The sequence below is a fragment of the Arachis ipaensis genome, chromosome B6, assembly GCF_059453495.1.
Source record: "Arachis ipaensis isolate K30076 ecotype BB chromosome B6, ASM5945349v1, whole genome shotgun sequence".
Taxonomy (NCBI): Eukaryota; Viridiplantae; Streptophyta; class Magnoliopsida; order Fabales; family Fabaceae; genus Arachis; species Arachis ipaensis.
Genome location: NC_142441.1, coordinates 116,552,187 through 116,570,751, shown reverse-complemented (window position 1 = coordinate 116,570,751; position 18,565 = coordinate 116,552,187). Strand labels below are relative to the sequence as shown.

The following is an 18,565-nucleotide window of genomic DNA, read 5'->3' as shown; positions in this document are numbered from 1 at the left end:
TTACACGTGTAGAGGCTTCTCTTGGAGTTAAACACCAGGTTGTAGCCTATTTCTGGCGTTTAACTCTGGTTTGCAACATGTTTCTGGCGTTTAACGCCAAAATAGGGTAAAGACTTGGCGTTAAACGCCAATTTGTGTCCCCAAAACGTGAGCAAAGTATGAACTATTATGTATTGCTGGAAAGCCCTGGATGTCCACTTTCCAACGCAATTGAGAGCGCGCCAATTGCTTTTTTGTAGCTCCAGAAAATCCATTTTGAGTGCAAGGAGGTCAGAATCCAACAGCATCTGCAGTCCTTTTCCAGCCTCTGAATCAGATTTTTGTTCAGGTCCCTCAATTTCAGCCAGAAAATACCCGAAATCACAGAAAAACACACAAACTCATAACATTAGTTACCGTGGCTCTTAACGTAAACTTGCCAATCCTTCGAGAACGTTAGTGACACTTACCTTTGTCACTAACGTTCCAATGTGCCCCTCTTTCTCACATTAGAGTCCACGTTAACTAAGTTAACGTGGCTTCTAACGTAGTCATGCTAGCCATCTCCAACGTTAGTGACAAAGGTGAGTGTCACTAACGTTGGCTCATCATTTCTTTATCTACGTTAGCTTCCACATTAACTAAGTTAACGTGGGAGTTAACGTTGCTCATGGTGGCTCTTGGTGGTTCACCCCAACGTTAGTGACAAAGGTAAGTGTCACTAACGTTGGCGACCAATTACTCTCTCCACGTTAGCTTCCACGTTAACTAAGTTAACGTGGGAGTTAACGTGGCTTATGGAAGCTTGGCCAACGTTAGTGACAAAGGTGAATGTCACTAACGTTGGCTTCCCTTTTGCTTCTTAACGTTAGAAGCCACGTTAAATAAGTTAACGTGGCAACTAATGTGGCCAATTATGAGCTTGGTCCAACGTTAGTGACAAAGGGGAGTGTCACTAACGTTGGCCTTGTTGTTTTCTTCCACGTTAGAGTTCACGTTAACTAAGTTAACGTGACTCTTAACGTGGGCTATGATGGCTTCGAGGGCGTTATTGGTGATTACTTTTCTCATTAACTTTGCAAGTTAGCTCCCATTCCACGTTCTAGGTCACGTTAGTTAGATTAACGTGGCTGCTAACGTGGTTCTTCCTTGCTTCTTTTGTCCTGAAATCAAGCAATAAAGTGCATCAAAGTTCTAATCCAAGTCATGGGAAATGCAACATCCAATTTGTCATTAAATTCATGCAAAATCCTCATGAAATCATGTAAAGTGCACAATGTATGCTTGAATCAAGGTGTAAGTGAATATCCATCCAAGACTAGCTTATTTTCTAAGAAAATGCATGAAACTACCCTAAAAACAGTAAAGAAAAGGTCAGTAAAACTGGCCAAAATGCCCTGGCATCACAACACCAAACTTAAAGCTTGCTTGTCCCTAAGCAAGTACTGGAACAAGAGAATGATGAATAGAATGCCAAGAGAAATGAGTCATTCTTGTGGAAGTCATGTTTCTGGTTTTATGGTGGTTTCATGCCTAGCAACTTAGGTTCATTCCTTCACTGGCTTTCAGACCTTTATCATGTCTTAGAATACTCACTGTGATTGCATCCCATGAGACTTTTATTCATTGATCCTTTTGTTGTCATTTCAGGGCTTATTTGTGTTATTAGGCTAAGTGCTTTGTAAGGGGGCGACTCTTTAAAATAAGCTTTCAGCCAACACTCTCGAACCAGTTGGTTCAAGGTGCTAAGTGTTGAAGCACCCCTAAGGACTTACTTCCTCAAGTCTCTCCCCCATACATACACACCACAGGCACATGGTTTGTTTATTTTCTTTCCTTGAGGTCTTAGTGTCCAGCACCTCTTTGGGCTACTAAATGTTCTGTAGCAAAGATTGCTTTTGATGGTGGACTTTCAGCTGATAATCTCGGGTTAGTTAACCCAAGTTACCAAGTGATAAAGCACCCCTAAGAGCTTAGTAATCCAAGCAGATCCTTGGTACAGGAACACCACAAACACATCCCTCAAGGCTCAAACCCTTGGTGCCTAGCCTCTTTTCTTGCTATTTTTTATTTTTTTTCTTTTATTCTTCAACTTTGATTGTTCTTTCCCTTTTTCTTATTAGGATCTTATTATTTAACTAGTCTCATGGGTATGTTCAAAGCATAGTATTCACGACAGATAGTTGTCTTCCTACCTTGTGGTTGAACCAACTTAGCTAACTTATGACCACACCACAAACTCAGGAACTTACTCCATAGTATGAACTCCACTCTGGTCTTTTATAAAACATTCATTCTCTTTTCATTTGATTCAAAAGGACAAGCATACAAGTAAGTAAGGAGATGATTCAGTCATGACATTCAAACTAGCAAACACAGCCCTAATCAACAAAAAGTTTAAAAGACAGAATTGAAAAAGGTTCCAACTAACGAGTAACTATTAATCAAAATTGCATTTGGACTCCCAATTTTCAACATTCTAAGTACATGGAATTAAGTGACAATACAACCTTCGGGTGATGGTTCTAGTTGCCCTCTTTTTGTCATCATCCTGGTCTTTGCTACCTCACTTCCTTGGGTGAAGGTGCGCCATTTCCTCATAAGATTCCTGCAAAGTTATTGGAAGTTGCTTGTTCCCAAAGCACTTTGAGAAACAATTAGCTTGCATGTATGCTTGTGACTTATGAACTTAATTTGGTGTGTGAACACCAAACTTAGTTCCTTGCCTAGTACAAAACCTTACATATATGCAGAGAACCTCATATCTTGTTGTTTAACAAAATAATTATTAACTAAAATCTAACTAAATCTAAGTGGTTTCTCTTGATTGGTTGGAGCTAGCAATGTGCTTTGGGAGTGGAGTGTGATTCTAACTAAATTCCTTTGGTGGAACACCAAACTTAGAATTACATTTTTACTCTTGCATTATTTTGGTGTGGAACACCAAACTTAGCTCCTCGCAATACAGGGGAAACAACTTGTGATCTTTATTAAAATAAAGATGAAAAGGAAACTACCTGAGGTTGGGTTGCCTCCCAACAGAGCGCTCTTTTATCGTCGCTAGCTCGACGATTCCTCCTTTACTTGAGATGATACTTTACTCTGGGGTTTTTTCCCATGTTGCCCAGATAATGCTTGAGTCTTTTTCCGTTCACTGTAAAAGTTCTCTCTGAACCTTCATCCATGATTTCGATGTGTCCATATGGCGAGACTTTTGTGACAACAAAAGGCCCGGACCACCTTGATTTGAGATTTCCTGAGAACAGTCTTAATTTGGAATTGTAGAGGAGTACTTGCTGCCCCTTTTTGAAACTCCTGGGTGCAAGATGTAGGTCATGTCTTCTCTTTGCCTTCTCTTTATACATCTTGGTATTTTCATAAGCTTGTGACCTGAATTCCTCCATCTCTTGCAGCTGCAAGATCCTCTTTGCTCCAACAACAATGCTGTCAAAATTTAGTATCTTAATAGCCCAGAGAGCTTTGTGTTCCAGCTCCAGTGGTAAATGACAAGCTTTTCCATACACCAGTTGATATGGGGACATTCTAAGTGGTGTTTTGAATGCTGTTCTGTATGCCCAAAGAGCATCATCCAACTTCTTCGACCAATCCTTTCTTGATGCACCCACAGTCTTTTCCAGAATCCTCTTTAGCTTTCTGTTGGATATCTCAGTTTGTCCACTTGTTTGGGGATGGTAAGGTGTGGCTACCTTGTATTTTATCCCATATCGTAGGAGAAGAGCTTCTAGTGGTCTGTTACAAAAATGGCTCCCTCCATCACTGATGAGTGCTCATGGGACTCCAAACCGGCTAAAGATATTCTTCCTGAGGAAGTTCATGACCACCTTGTTATCAGTCGTTGGGGTTGCAATAGCCTCTACCCACTTGGAAACGTAATCCACTGCTACCAAGATGTACTTGTTCGCATATGAGGTTGGGAATGGTCCCATGAAATCGATTCCCCACACATCAAATAGTTCCAGTTCCAAGATAAAATTTTGTGGCATATCATTTCTTTTGGGCAAGTTTCCAGATCTTTGGCATTCATTGCAGCTCTTTACTAGTTCTTTGGCATCCTTGAAAAGGGTGGGCCAAAAGAATCCGCTTTGTAACACCTTTGCTGCAGTTCTGTCCCCTCCAAAGTGGCCTCCATAGCATGAGCCGTGGCAATTCCATAGGACCTCTCGTCCTTCTTCTTCCGAAACACATCTTCTAAGGATTCTATCTGAACACTTCTTGAAGAGATATGGCTCATCCCAGACAAAGTATTTTGCATCATTCTTGAGCTTCCTTTTTTTATGTTTATTGATCTCTGGAGGTAAGGCCCCAGTTTCCTTGAAGTTGGAAATGTCTGCAAACCATGGTGCTTTGTGAACTGTCATCAACTGCTCATCAGGGAAGAGCTCATTCACACTTATATCATGTGCTCCACCTTTATCATGAGGAATCCTGGATAGGTGATCTGCTACCTTGTTCTCCACTCCTTTCTTGTCTCTGATTTCAATATTGAATTCTTGCAACAATAAGATCCATCTTATTAGTCTTGATTTTGATTCTTGCTTGGCAAACAAATATTTAAGTTCTGTGTGATCTGTAAAAACAATCACTTTAGCACCAATGAGGTACGATCTGAACTTGTCAAATGCAAAAACTATTGCTAGCAACTCCTTTTCAATAGTGGTATAATTTCTTTGAGTATCATTAAGGACTTTGCTAGCATAGTATATCACATGGACTAAGTTATCTTTCCTCTGTCCTAACACTGCCCCAACTGCAAAATCAGATGCATCACACATCAATTCAAATGGTAAGTTCCAATCAGGTGGGGAAATGATAGGAGTAGAGGACAACCTCATTTTCAAATTTTCAAATGCTATCATGCATGTTTCATCAAAGATAAATGGTGTATTAGATACAAGGAGATTACTTAAGGGCTTGGCTATTTTTGAAAAATCTTTAATAAACCTTCTGTAAAAACCAGCATGCCCTAAAAAGCTCCTAATTGCCTTGACATCACTGGGTGGAGGCAGTTTTTCAATAAGTTCTACTTTAGCTCTGTCAACCTCAATGCCTTGGTTAGAAACCTTGTGACCAAGGACTATTCCTCCTGTCACCATAAAGTGACATTTCTTCCAGTTCAAGACCAGATTGGTCTCTTGGCATCTTTTCAATACCAAGGCGAGGTGATGTAGGCAACTAGGAAAGGAATCTCCGAATACCGAGAAATCATCCATAAAAACTTCAATGAATTTTTCTATCATATCTGAAAAGATAGAAAGCATGCAGCGTTGGAAAGTCACAGGTGCATTACATAGCCCAAATGGTATGCGCCTATAGGCAAACACTCCATATGGGCAAGTGAATGAGGTTTTCTCATGGTCTCTGGGATCAACTACTATTTGGTTATATCCTGAATAACCGTCGAGAAAACAATAATATGCGTGCCCTGCAAGTCTTTCCAACATCTGATCCATGAATGGAAGGGGGAAATGATCTTTTCGTGTAGCCTCATTGAGTTTTCTGTAGTCTATGCACATCCACCATCCTGTGACAGTCCTTGTAGGAATTAGTTCGTTCTTCTCATTGGAAACCATAGTAATTCCTCCCTTTTTTTGGGACGACATACACGGGGCTAACCCAGGGGCTGTCTGAGATCGGGTAGATTACCCCTCCCTGCCATAACTTCATAACTTCTTTCTGTACCACTTCCTTCATGATTGGGTTCAACCTCCTTTGGGATTGATTGGATGGTTTGGCATCATCTTCAAGCAGTATCTTGTGCATGCATATGGCCGAACTTATCCCTTTCAGGTCAGCAAGAGTCCAACCAATGGCATCTTTGTGCTTTCGCAGTACTTTGAGCAGTTCATCCTCTTGATCTTAGCTGAGGCATGAGCTTATGATCACTGGGTAATTTTCATTTTCTCCTAAGTATGCATATTTGAGAGTGGGTGGCAGTGCTTTGAGTTCAAGTTTGGGTGCTTCTGACATTTCGTTCTCTTCCTTTGGTGCACCTTGTATATGAATCTCTACTGTTGCAACCTCTTCACTAAATATTGACTCCTCCTCTATTAAACTCTCAGGTTCTTCTTCTTCAAAACTTTCCTGCACTGCATCTTCAAGTGAGTCCAACCTCATACATTCTCCCAATTGTTCTGATGGGTAACTCATGGCCTTGAACACATTGATTGTCATCTTTTTATTGTGTAATCTCAGGGTGAGATCTCCTTTTTGTACATCAATGACAGCTCCAGCAGTTGCCAAGAACGGCCTTCCCAGGATGATGGAAGCCTTGGCTTCCTCCTGCATGTCCAGCACTACAAAGTCTGCTGGAAAGATAAAATCTCCCACTTTTACCAGCAAATCTTCTACGACGCCATGAGGGAACTTGAACGATCGGTCTGCCAATTGTAGGGCCATCTTTGTTAGTTTAGCCTCCTCAATCTTCATCTTTCTCATCATAGCTACTGACATCAGATTGATGCTGGCTCCTAACTCACAAAGAGCCTTCTCCACTGTGATTTCCCCTATAATATAAGGGATCTGAAAACTTCCGGGATCCTTCAATTTCTAGGGCAGTTTGTGCTGAATGATAGCACTACATTCTTCGGTTAATATCACAGTCTCGTTGTTCTTCCAGCTTCTCTTCTTAGTCATTAGCTCCTTTAAAAACTTGGCGTAGAGTGGCATTTGTTCTATTGCTTCAGCAAAGGGTATGTTGATTTGTAGTTTCTTGAAGATTTCCAAAAATCTCAAAATTGGTTGTCATCCCCCTTCTTCTTTAATTGCTGAGGGTATGGAACTCTTGGGACGTCTGGCTTCAGCGCTCCTTCCCCTTTTTGTGAACTCAAAGTTGGAACTCGAGCTCCATCCTGCTCTTCTTCCTTTTTATTTGAGTCCTTTTCTTGTGGTTTCTGGGTGGTTTCCTTCAGTTCCTTCCCACTCCAAAGGGTGATAACCTGACACTCCTCCCTTTGGGTTGAGTTAGTATTGCTGCGAAGGTTGTGACTGGGAATTTGCTTGAATAAGTAGCCAATTTGTGTCTCAAGTTTCTTGATGGCAGCATCCTGATTCTGCATATTGGATATCACTTCTTCTCGGAACGCTTTACTGTCTTAAATCTCTTTGCCTATGTCTTCAAGTAGATTCTCAATCCTTGAGAGTCTGTCATCAATTGATGGTGGATTGGGATTAGAAGTAGAAGGCTGAGGAGTGTTATTTTGGTTTTGATATTGATGTGGAGAGGTGTTGTTATGGTGGTGTTGATATGTTCTCTGTGTGAATTGTTGGTGAGCTGCATTGTTGTTGGGGTTGTGATGTCTCCGATCTTGACCTTGATCTTGTTGATTCTCCCACCCAAAGTTTGGGTGATTCCTCCATCCAGGGTTGTAGGTCTTGGAGTATGGATCATAGTTTTGCCTAGGTAAATTCCCAATGTAGTTGGCTTGCTCCTGACTACCCTCTACTTCTTCATTCACTCCTTCTTGGGTTGCTGATGAAGTGGTGATTGTTGCTACTTGGTTCCTCTCCATCTTCTTGGTGAGGTCAGCCAGCTGCTTGGTGATGAGCTTGTTTTGAGCTAGCAGTGCATCCACATTGTTTAGCTCCATTACTCCTCTAGTGTTCCCTCTTTCGGAGGCATAGAAGTAATCATTTTCTGCTACAGTCTCAATGACATCTATGGCTTCTTCAATGGTCTTCTTCTTGTTCAAAGATCCTCCAGATGAATGGTCTATTGCCTTCTTTGATTCATATGACAGTCCTTCATAGAAAATGTGCAGCTGTACCCATTCGTTGAACATATCTGGTGGACACCTCCTTGTCAGATCCTTGAACCTCTCCCATGCTTCATACAGAGTCTCACCATCTTGTTGCCTGAAAGTTTGGACCTCAGCTCTCAGCCGGTTGACTCTTTGAGGAGGATAGAATCTTGCTAAGAATTTGTTCACCACATCTTCCCAAGTTGTCAAACTCTCCTTCGGAAAAGGTTCCAGCCACTTGGCTGCCTTATTCTTGAGTGAGAATGGAAATAAGAGCAGTCTATAGGCGTCAGGATGAACACCATTAGACTTCACTATGTCGCATATCCTCAAGAAGGTGGTTAGATGTTGATTGGGGTCTTCTTGGACGCCTCCTCCAAATGAACAGTTGTTCTGAACAAGGGTGATGAGCTGTGATTTTAGTTCAAAATTGTTGGCGTGGATGGTTGGCTTTTGAATGCTACTTCCACAGTTTCCTGGGTTTGGATTGATGTAAGAGCCTAAAACTCTTCTATCCTCCCTATGGTTGTGAGCCTCTTCTTCATGATGGTTTTCCATGTTTTCTTCCATGTTTGGTTCAAGGTATTCCTCCTCTTCCTCAGCACCAACTACTCTTTTTCCTCTTGCTTCCCTCCTTAATCTAAGGAAGGTCCTCTCAGGTTCAGAATCAAAGAAAGTTGAAGCCCCGCTTCTCTTCCCTGTCATACAACCAACAGAGCTCAAACAAGGAAAAAAATGCAGAAAGTATTTCTGTTAGAATTACTGTTAGTGTGAGTGATGCAATATATCAAACAGTTAGTGGGTGAGTGAAACAGAGTGTAAACAACTGGAATTAAACGAAATAGTAGGGGGAAGGGAAGAAATTAACTAAACTGAAAGTAAATTACTCAAACAAAAAATTAAATCAAACAAAATAACAATGCTCAATCTAGTTATCCTCCAACTTAATCATTGTTGATACATAATCAATCCCCGGCAACGGCGTCATAAACTTGATACGCGGAAAACTTGTCTCGTAATAAATTTCCTTCGGCAAGTGTACCGAATTCGTCGTCAAGTAAAAACTCACAATAGAGTGAGGTCGAATCCCACAGAGATTGATTGATCAAGCAACTTTAATTAGAGGAAGGTTCTAGTTGAGCGAAACAGAATTTGAGTTGAGAATTGCAGAAAATTAAATGGCGGGAAAGTAAATAGCAGAAACAATAAAGGCTAAAATTAAAGAGCTGAATGTAAATGGCGGAAAGTAAATTGCAGAATCTTAAATGGGAATGGGGTAATTACTCATAAAAGTAAATGGCAGAAATTAAAGAGAATGGGTAAGATCAGAAATGGGGAGTTCATTGGGCTTAGGAGATGTTGCATTCTCCGGATCAAGTTCATTTTCATCTCTTCCTTAATCAATGCATTCATTGATCTCCTTGGCAATCTTAAGTGATCGAATTACAAAGGTAAGTGTCACTAACGTTGGCGACCAATTACTCTCTCCACGTTAGCTTCCACGTTAACTATGTTAACGTGGGAGTTAACGTGGCTTATGGAAGCTTGACCAACGTTAGTGACAAAGGTGAATGTCACTAACGTTGGCTTCCCTTTTGCTTCTTAACGTTAGAAGCCACGTTAACTAAGTTAACGTGGCAACTAATGTGGCCAATTATGAGCTTGGTCCAACGTTAGTGACAAAGGGGAGTGTCACTAACGTTGGCCTTATTGCTTTCTTCCACGTTAGAGTTCACGTTAACTAAGTTAACGTGACTCTTAACGTGGGCTATGATGGCTTCGAGGGCGTTATTGGCGATTACTTTTCTCATTAACTTTGCAAGTTAGCTCCCATTCCACGTTAGAGGTCACGTTAGTTAGATTAACGTGGCTGCTAACGTAGTTCTTCCTTGCTTCTTTTGTCCTGAAATCAAGCAATAAAATGCATCAAAGTTCTAATCCAAGTCATGGGAAATGCAACATCCAATTTGTCATTAAATTCATGCAAAATCCTCATGAAATCATGTAAAGTGCACAATGTATGCTTGAATCAAGGTGTAAGTGAATATCCATCCAAGACTAGCTTATTTTCTAAGAAAATGCATGAAACTACCCTAAAAACAGTAAAGAAAAGCTCAGTGAAACTGGCCAAAATGCCCTGGCATCAATGTTCTACTTGATTGAAAAGACAATAAGTTTCTTCTAAGACTCTAATTTTTTTTTGGAACAAAATTTTACTAATTTTAATTAAAATTTTTATGTTAAATTTGCTTGAAGTTGTAATTGGAACATGATTTTTGAGCTAAAGAACACACAACCTGTGAGATTTGAGCCTTTATGCATGGTTACATTATTTAACCATAATTATTTTATTCTTGTGTGTTTACTTCTCTATGATTGTAATCTATATTTTGTTTCATCCTATATATCCAATATTTATTATATTTATATGTTTATATATGATTGAGGCCATTATTTGTTTAGCCCACTTATCCAAATTAAGCCTACCCCTTTCAATTACCTTTGTTAGCCACTTTGAGCCTTTAAATCCCATTTGTTCTATATTTTACCACATTACTAGCCTTAAGCGGAAAAATAATTATATATCCCAAATTGAATCTTTAGTTAGCTTAAGATAGAATTATCTGTGTCAATCAAGTATGGGAAATTGTGGGAACAAAAAATAATAAGGGAATGTGTCATGATAATATAATGGGAATTTGGATACCTACTCATGTGAAACTATAAGAATTAAAAATCTATGTGCATTGATAAGCTATGTTTATTTTTATGCTTAAAAAAATCAAATAAAAAATATTCAATAAATAAATAAGGAGACAAAATTACCCCAACGATAAGTTAAGAATTCAAAGGTCAATGCATGTATGATAAAAAAAATTAAAAATTAAAATAAAAGTTGATACATGAGTATGGAATGTGAAAGAGAAATTCTGGGTAGCTAGGTATGAATTCTAAAGTTATAAATATATATATATATATATAGAGAGGTTATGTTAAAGCTTGGGTTAATTAAAGATTCAATTTATAAGCTTACTTAGCCATATATGTATCCTTACCATTGCCTTAGCCCCATTACAACCTTGAAAAAGACCTCATGATGTCTGCATTGGTATATTAAATGTTGTTGATTGATTAGGAGAAGAACAAAAATTAGAAAGCATCATTAGAGAAGGATAGAGTGATTGCCCTATACACTAGAGAGATTAGAGCATAAATACATCATCAGTGAGGGTTCAGCGCTTAAAATTCTATGTTCCCTGCTTTCATGAGCTGCCTTCTTGCATTTTTATCTGTTCTTACTGCATGAAAATTGAATTAGTGGAATTTGATTTGTAATTGTTTTGAAGAGCCTATTTACTTTTGATCAAGTGGACAAGAATCATATAGTTGCATTTACATGTATAGGTTGCATTGCATTGCATGAGTTTCACATGTTCCTACTCATTTATTTTATCTCCTTCAACTAAGCATGAGGACATGCTAATGTTTAAGTGTGGGGAGGTTGATAAACCACTATTTTATGATTTATATTGTATTTAATTGTGTGGTTTTATCATGATCTTTACCCACTTATTCATATGATTAGCATGCATTTATATTTCCTTCCTAAAATTATTACATGATTGAAAACTTGCTTCCTAGAGACTTTTAATTATGTATTTTAATTCTCCTTTATTCCATTCGATGCCATGATCTGTGTGTTAAGTGTTTCAGGCTTTATAGGGCACGAATGAGTTGGAGATTGGAAAGGAAGCTTGCAAAAATGGAGGAAACACAAGACATTATGGAGATGACCAGCGAGAAGTGACGCGGCTGCATGGGGCACGCGACCGCGCGAAAGAAAGGAAATCGCAGTGACGCGGCCGCATGGCTCACGCGACCGCGCGGATTGGACTAGTATAAGTGACGCGGAGGCATGGACGACGCGTCCGCGTGGAGAAGCAAAACGCCGAATGACGCGTCCGCATGAATGACGCGATCGCGTGACGTGCGCGATCTGCATAATCTGCAGAATCGCTGGAGACGATTTTAGGCCCTATTTTGACCCAGTTTTCGGCCCAGAAAAGCATACTAGAGCCAGGGAACATGCAGAGACCAACAACATCATTCATTCTACACAGTTTTAGTTTTTTTTAGATCTAGTTTCCCTCTCCTCTAGGTTTTTCTCTCTTCACATTCATAGTTCTTAGGGTTCTTATTTTCTATTGCTTTTTGTATTGGAATTTTGAGAAAAGTTATTACCTCATCAAGACTTCGTCATCCTAGTTTGTTTTCTTCACTTGGCTTTACTCTTCCATGTCCTTTAATTTACTTCAATCTTACTATTGGATTATTTTAGAATTTATCAATACAAGACTTATTTTTATTTTTAATTAATTCCCTTGAGTTTTATTTATCATGTCTTCCTTTAATTCCCTTTCCTATGTTATGAATTCCACATTCACAATGAGCGAGTAGTTCCCTAACTTGATGGGGAGTTGATTGAAAGGAACCCTTGAGTTGGAGTGCTCAAGGGAGAAATTGTAATTGGGTTATTATTGGTTTGCTCTCTAGTCACTAACGCCAGTCCTTCCAAGTAAGCGGATTGGGACTTGTGAATAGAAACAGCATTCCAACTTGTTTGACTTTCCCTTACCTAGTAAGGGATAACTAAGCAGAACAACCCCAATTATCAATTAATCTTGAAATTACTGCAACAAGAATAGGGCTTCCAACTAATCTACTCCCAGTCAAGGCTTTTATTTAAATTACATTAATTTTCTGATTTAATTTCCTATCATTCAACTCAAATCTTTTTGAAAACCATCTAATTAATAAAATAGCACACTTTTCTGCAACTCGTTAGGAGACGACCTGAGATTCATACTCCCAGTATTTTAATTTTAATTTCTGTGACACCCTTTTTAAATTGATAAGCGAATTTCTAGTTGGTTGAGGACTATACTTGCAACGTATATCTTATAACAATTCTTAACTCGCCAATTTTCACCACGTCACGCAGCTTCGGAAGTATCCTCCTAATGCCAATCATGTCTTGGAACTTGAATCGATTGAAGCAAGAAAAGATTTGACACTCCAAGTGACTCCGGTCAGGATAGACGACACCAGTGTTAAACAGTTGCACAAAAAAGAAGTTTTTTTAGTCAAAGTCGCATGGAGTCGGTCCGGTATCGAGGAGCACACTTGGAAACTTGAATCAGATATACAAACAGACTACACACACCTATTCTCAGGTAACTGAATTCGAATTTTGTAGGCAAAATTCCTATTTAGGTGGGTAGAATATAAAACCCGAATAATTAATAAATAATTAATTCATAAATTAAAATTTATTTTAGAAAATTAGAACTGTAATTTTTATTGTTTAATATGATAGAGCTAATTAAAATAAGAATTTTGACATTAATTTTAAAAAATTTGGCCCAAGATTGGGCCAAACGGGTCGAACCAGTCGAACTGGCTCCAAACCGAACCCGTGTGCCCAACCCACTCAATTAATAAAGTGAGTTCAGATCTTTCTCTCTCTATTTTGCATGCTGAACACGCTGCAAGTGCAGCAAGAAGGGAAGAACAACTTCTATGTGACCAAACCTTCATTTGATAATCAAATTGCCATAACTTTTGATCCATAGAGCTTCGATCACTGCACCATTTGCAGCCATGCGACTGTGGCGTCAAGCTCTACAAAGCCCACAAGATTATTCAAGAGGTAAGCCACAAATTCTTTCCAGTTTTCCAGCCCTTCAATTTTGAATTTATTGAGCAAATGTGTTGAGATTTTGAGTTCTTTGATGTTATAGGATCCAATTAGCTTGAGGAAAACTCTTCCTCTTGTCTCTTTGGTCCGTGGGTATGGTAAGAATTATCAACCCTGATTTTTTGTGTTTGGGTATTAAGTGGTTATATTTGAATGTGGTATTATGGATTAGGTAGTATATATATATTTAAATTGGAGCTTGATTGTGAACATTGGAGGCTTGGTAGAGCTTTGGGTGTCATTGCCTTGGAGATTTTGGAATCCTTGGAGCTGGGTTTTGTGCCTTTTTTGTGGTGTTTTTGGGTATACGTAAAAATCGGCCAATGTATAGTTCCGATTTCTCGTATCTAAAATGTAATGTAATGTAAAAACTTAGGCTAGTGACCCTAGGATATGAATTAAATTTGTGATGTTGTTGATTGGTTGAAATAGATTGTATTGATTATGTAGTTATTGGTTTTTGAGGGTGAAATTGATGTCCTTGTTGATAATGCATGTGAATTGTATATGATGATGATTGGTATGTATAAAGGTTGAATTGAAGTTGACATTGTACTTAATATGGATATTTGATGATGTATATTGAATATTGTGGAATTGGAAGTATTGGATTGGAACTAAATGAAAATAGAGAATTAGTAAGATGATGAATGTATATTGTATATTGTTAAACTTGGAATAGAGTTGAAAGTTATGAAGGATGCTAAATTGGTAAGGGTTTGGGTTGATTTTAAAAGGGATTGAAATTGGTATGTTTTGAAAATGGAGATCTTGTAAAGTTTTACAAAAACTATAATTTTGACCAACTTTGGCGAAGCATAACTTGATCTCCAGACCTCCGTTTTGTATCAAACTGATTTAGAAAGAAAATTGGTCCGAGATATTTACACCGTTCGAAGAACAGAGGAAAAATATTTTAAAATGAGGAAGTTATGCTCGATCAAAGTTTGGTGTACAAAGCTGAAAATTCTGGACTTAGCAGCTTTTCGAAACTTCTGCTATACATGCGTACGTGGACCCCCATCTACGCGGTTGTGTGTTTTTGTTTGGCATGCATGCATACGCGAGCATGTGCTGCGTATGCGGCATGGGCAAAAAGGAACCCTTGCGTACGTGGAAATGTGGATTCATGCGCAGACGAGGGAATGCATATGCATGGTGGGAAAAATTGCACTCCCGCGCGTGTTTGACATGGTTTGCATACGCGAAGCCCTGTTTTCTTCTGAATTTCGATTTTTTATTTCTAAGGCATTCCTCCAGCTTTCAAAATCTTATTTTATCTTGTTTAAAGCCTGGTAGGTGAATTGTGGGTAATGAATTATAATGAGGACTGTGAGGAAGATAACTTGTGCATGAAGTAAGTGGGAATTAGAGATGAACCATGACTAATGGTGATTATTTGAGTTGTTGATAATGTTGGTGGAAGTGCTGTTTATGTTTCGAGCTGAATGGCTGTTTTTGAGAATGAATTATGGTTAGTTATGGATTATGTTATGAGCCGGAGAGTTGTGCTAAACATTGAATTATGGCTGAGTATGAATATGTATCTGATTATTGATTGATAATGTGATTTGATGCACTTCTAAATATCTGGATACGAATTTTCCTGGGTGAAAGCAGTGGCTAGGCACCACGTGCTCCAGGTTGAGACTCGATACTCTGCTGACCCTATGTCATAAGTGTGGCTGGCACTGTGAAAGTTCCAGATGAGCTCGCCCCCGTGAATAAACACCAGTGTGGGTGTTATATGATTATGATTGGGAATTACTAGAGTTGGGGACGCACGACAGAGGGACAGTCCAATAATTAGCTACCAGGACTTGTTGGGTTGGTGATGAGCGGATATTTTATACGCTTTTTGGGGTTAATTTCATATAGTTTTTAGGATATTTTAGTTAGTTTTTAGTTCAATTCTATTAGTTTTTAGGAAAAATTCATATTTCTGGACTTTACTATGAGTTGTGTGTTTTTCTATAATTTTAGGTATTTTTCTGACTGAAATTGAGGGAGCTGAGCAAAAATCTGATTCAGGCTGAAAAAGGACTGCTGATGCTGTTGGATTCTGACCTCCCTGCACTCAAAGTGGATTTTCTGGAGCTACAGAACTCGAAATAGCGCGCTTCCAATTGTATTGGAAAGTAGACATCCAGAGCTTTCCAGCAATATATAATAGTCTATACTTTGCATAAGGATAGATGACATAAACTGGCGTTCAACGCCAGTTCTCTGCCCAATTCTGGCGTCCAGCGCCAGAAAGGATCAAAAGCTGGAGTTCAACGCCAGAAATGGATCCAAACCTGGCGTTGAACACCCAAAACAGTCTTATGCACGTGAATTGCTTAAATCTCAGCCCCAGCACACACCAAGTGGGCCCCAGAAGTGGATCTCTGCATCATCCATCATAGTTTATTCAATTTTTGTAAACCTAGGCTACTAATTTAGTATTTAAACAACTTTTAGAGACTTATTTTGTATCTCATGACATTTTTAGACCTGAACTTTGTATTCTCTGACGGCATGAGTCTCTAAACTCCATTGTTGGGGGTGAGGAGCTCTGCTGTGTCTCGATGAATTAATGCAAGTATTTCTGTTTTCCATTCAAACATGCGTGTTCCTATCTAAGATATTCATTTGCACTTCAACCTGAATGTGATGAACGTGACAATCATCATCATTCCTCCACGAACGCGTGCTTGACAACCACTTACGTTCCACTATAGAATGAATGAATATCTCTTAGATTTCTAAATTGGAATCTCCGTGGTACAAGCTAGATTGATGGCGGCATTCAAGAGAATCCGAAAGGTCTAAACCTTGTCTGTGGTATTCCAAGTAGGATTCAGTGATTGAATGACTGTGACGAGCTTCAAACTCGCGAGTGCTGGGCGTTAGTGACAGACGCAAAAGGAGGGTGAATCCTATTCCAGCATGATCGAGAACCGACAGATGAATAGTCGTGTCGTGACAGGGTGCGTTGACCATTTTCACTGAGAGGAGGGGATGTAGCCACTGACAACGGTGATGCCCTTGCATAAAGCCAGCCATAGGAGGACGTGCATGCATGAATCAGAAGACAGAGGAAAGCAGAGATTCAGAACACAAAGCATCTCCAAAACTCCAACATATTCTTCATCACTGCATAACAAGTAACCTTTAATTTATGCTCTCTTGTTTGTTTGCAATTTACTTGATAAATATAATTGACTTCCTAACTAAGATTTACAAGATATCCATAGATTGCTTCAACCCAACAATCTCTGTGGGATTCGACCCTTACTCACGTAAGGTATTACTTGGACGACCCAGTACACTTGCTGGTTAGTGGTACGAGTTGTGAAAAGTGTGATTCACAATTTGTGCACCAAGTTTTTGGCGCCGTTGCCGGGGATTGTTCGTGTTTGGACAACTAACGATTTATTTTGTTGCTTAGATTAGAAAAAAATTTCTCTTTTTGTTTAGAGTCTCGTATTAGTGTCGTGTTAAAATTTTAGAATCCTTATTTTCTTATTAAAACCTTTTTTCAAAAATAATTTTTCTATTAAATCCTATGCCAAACTTTAAGTTTGGTGTTTTCTTGTTAATTTCTCTGTGTTTTTCAAAAATTTTAGTTTGGTTTTCTAAAAATTTTAAGTTTGGTGTTCTTGTGTTCTTGTGAATCTTCAAAGTGTTCTTGAGTTTTTCTTGTGTCCGGATCTTAAAATTTTTAAGTTTGGTGTTCCTTAGTGTTTTTCCCTTAAAATTTTTCGAAAACAAGGAGCATCAGATCTAAAAATTTTAAATCTTGTGCTATCTTATTGTTTTTCTCTTTCCTCACTAAATTCAAAAATATCTTTTCTCTCTAATTTTAAAACAAATTTTCAAAATTTTTTTTTAAATTTCATTTTTTTTCAAAATTGAAAATCTCTTCCAAATCATATCTTTTTCAAAACTTCCTTACCACTTTCTCTCCCCTCATTTTTTCGAAAATCTTCACCTATTTTTATTTAATTTATTTTATTTTCGAAATAAATAAATAAATAAATAAATAAATATTTTCTCTATTTTACATCATCTCCCTTTCTCCATCATGGACCTAAGTGGAAATGAACAGTCCAGGAGGACTCTGGGATCATATTCTAATCCCTCTACTGCTTCATATGAGAGTAGCATCTGCATACCCTCCATTGGAGTCAGTAGCTTTGAGTTGAATCCTCAGCTCATTATCATGGTGCAGCAAAGTTGCCAGTATTCCGGTCTTCCACAGGAAGAACCTACAGAGTTTCTGGCACAGTTTCTACAGATTGCTGACACAGTACATGATAAAGAAATAGATCAGGATGTCTACAGACTATTACTGTTTTCATTTGCTGTAAAAGATCAAGCTAAGAGGTGGTTGAATAACCAACCTAAGGCCAGCATAAAGACATGGAAACAGCTGACAGAAAAATTCCTGAATCAATACTTTCCCCCAAAACGGATGACACAGCTAAGACTGGACATCCAAGGCTTTAAACAAGGAGATAATGAATCTCTTTATGATGTCTGGGAGAGATACAGAGAGATGCTACGAAAATGCCCCTCTGAAATGTTTTCAGAGTGGGTTCAGTTAGACATCTTCTACTATGGGCTTGCAGAAGGAGCTCAGATGTCTCTAGATTACTCAGCTGGTAGATCTATCCACATGAGAAAGACAATTGAAGAGGCTCAAGAGCTCATTGATACAGTTGCCAGGAATCAGCATCTGTACCTAAGCAGTAACCCTTCCATGAAAGAAGAGGTTAAAACAGCAGCTGCTGAACTTAGTCCTGTAAAACAAGCTGCCGAATTCAATCAGCAATTGGACTTTCTAACAAAGCAGTTAGCCGAATTCAAAGATAGACTACAAGAGACAAGGATGGCTAATATACACATAGATGAACAGTTTAGGCAAACAAAGCAGCAGCTGTCAAGACAAATAACAGAAGAATGCCAAGCAGTTCAATTAAGAAGTGGGAAAACATTAAATACCCCACCTCAAGGCAGCAAAAAGCCAAGAAATGAGCAAACCACCCAAAATTTACCTGAGGACAGTAAGAGCCCAGGGAAAAATAAC

General features: G+C 38.8%; 1 non-coding gene across 1 annotated transcript; it reads left to right on the top strand.

Annotated features, from left to right (window-relative positions):
- The first annotated feature begins 7,773 nt into the window (after positions 1-7,773).
- On the top strand, positions 7,774-7,879 carry LOC148562422 (small nucleolar RNA R71). Its single transcript, XR_015887538.1, has one exon. It is a non-coding gene; the product is annotated as a small nucleolar RNA R71 (small nucleolar RNA).
- The last annotated feature ends 10,686 nt before the right edge of the window (positions 7,880-18,565 follow it).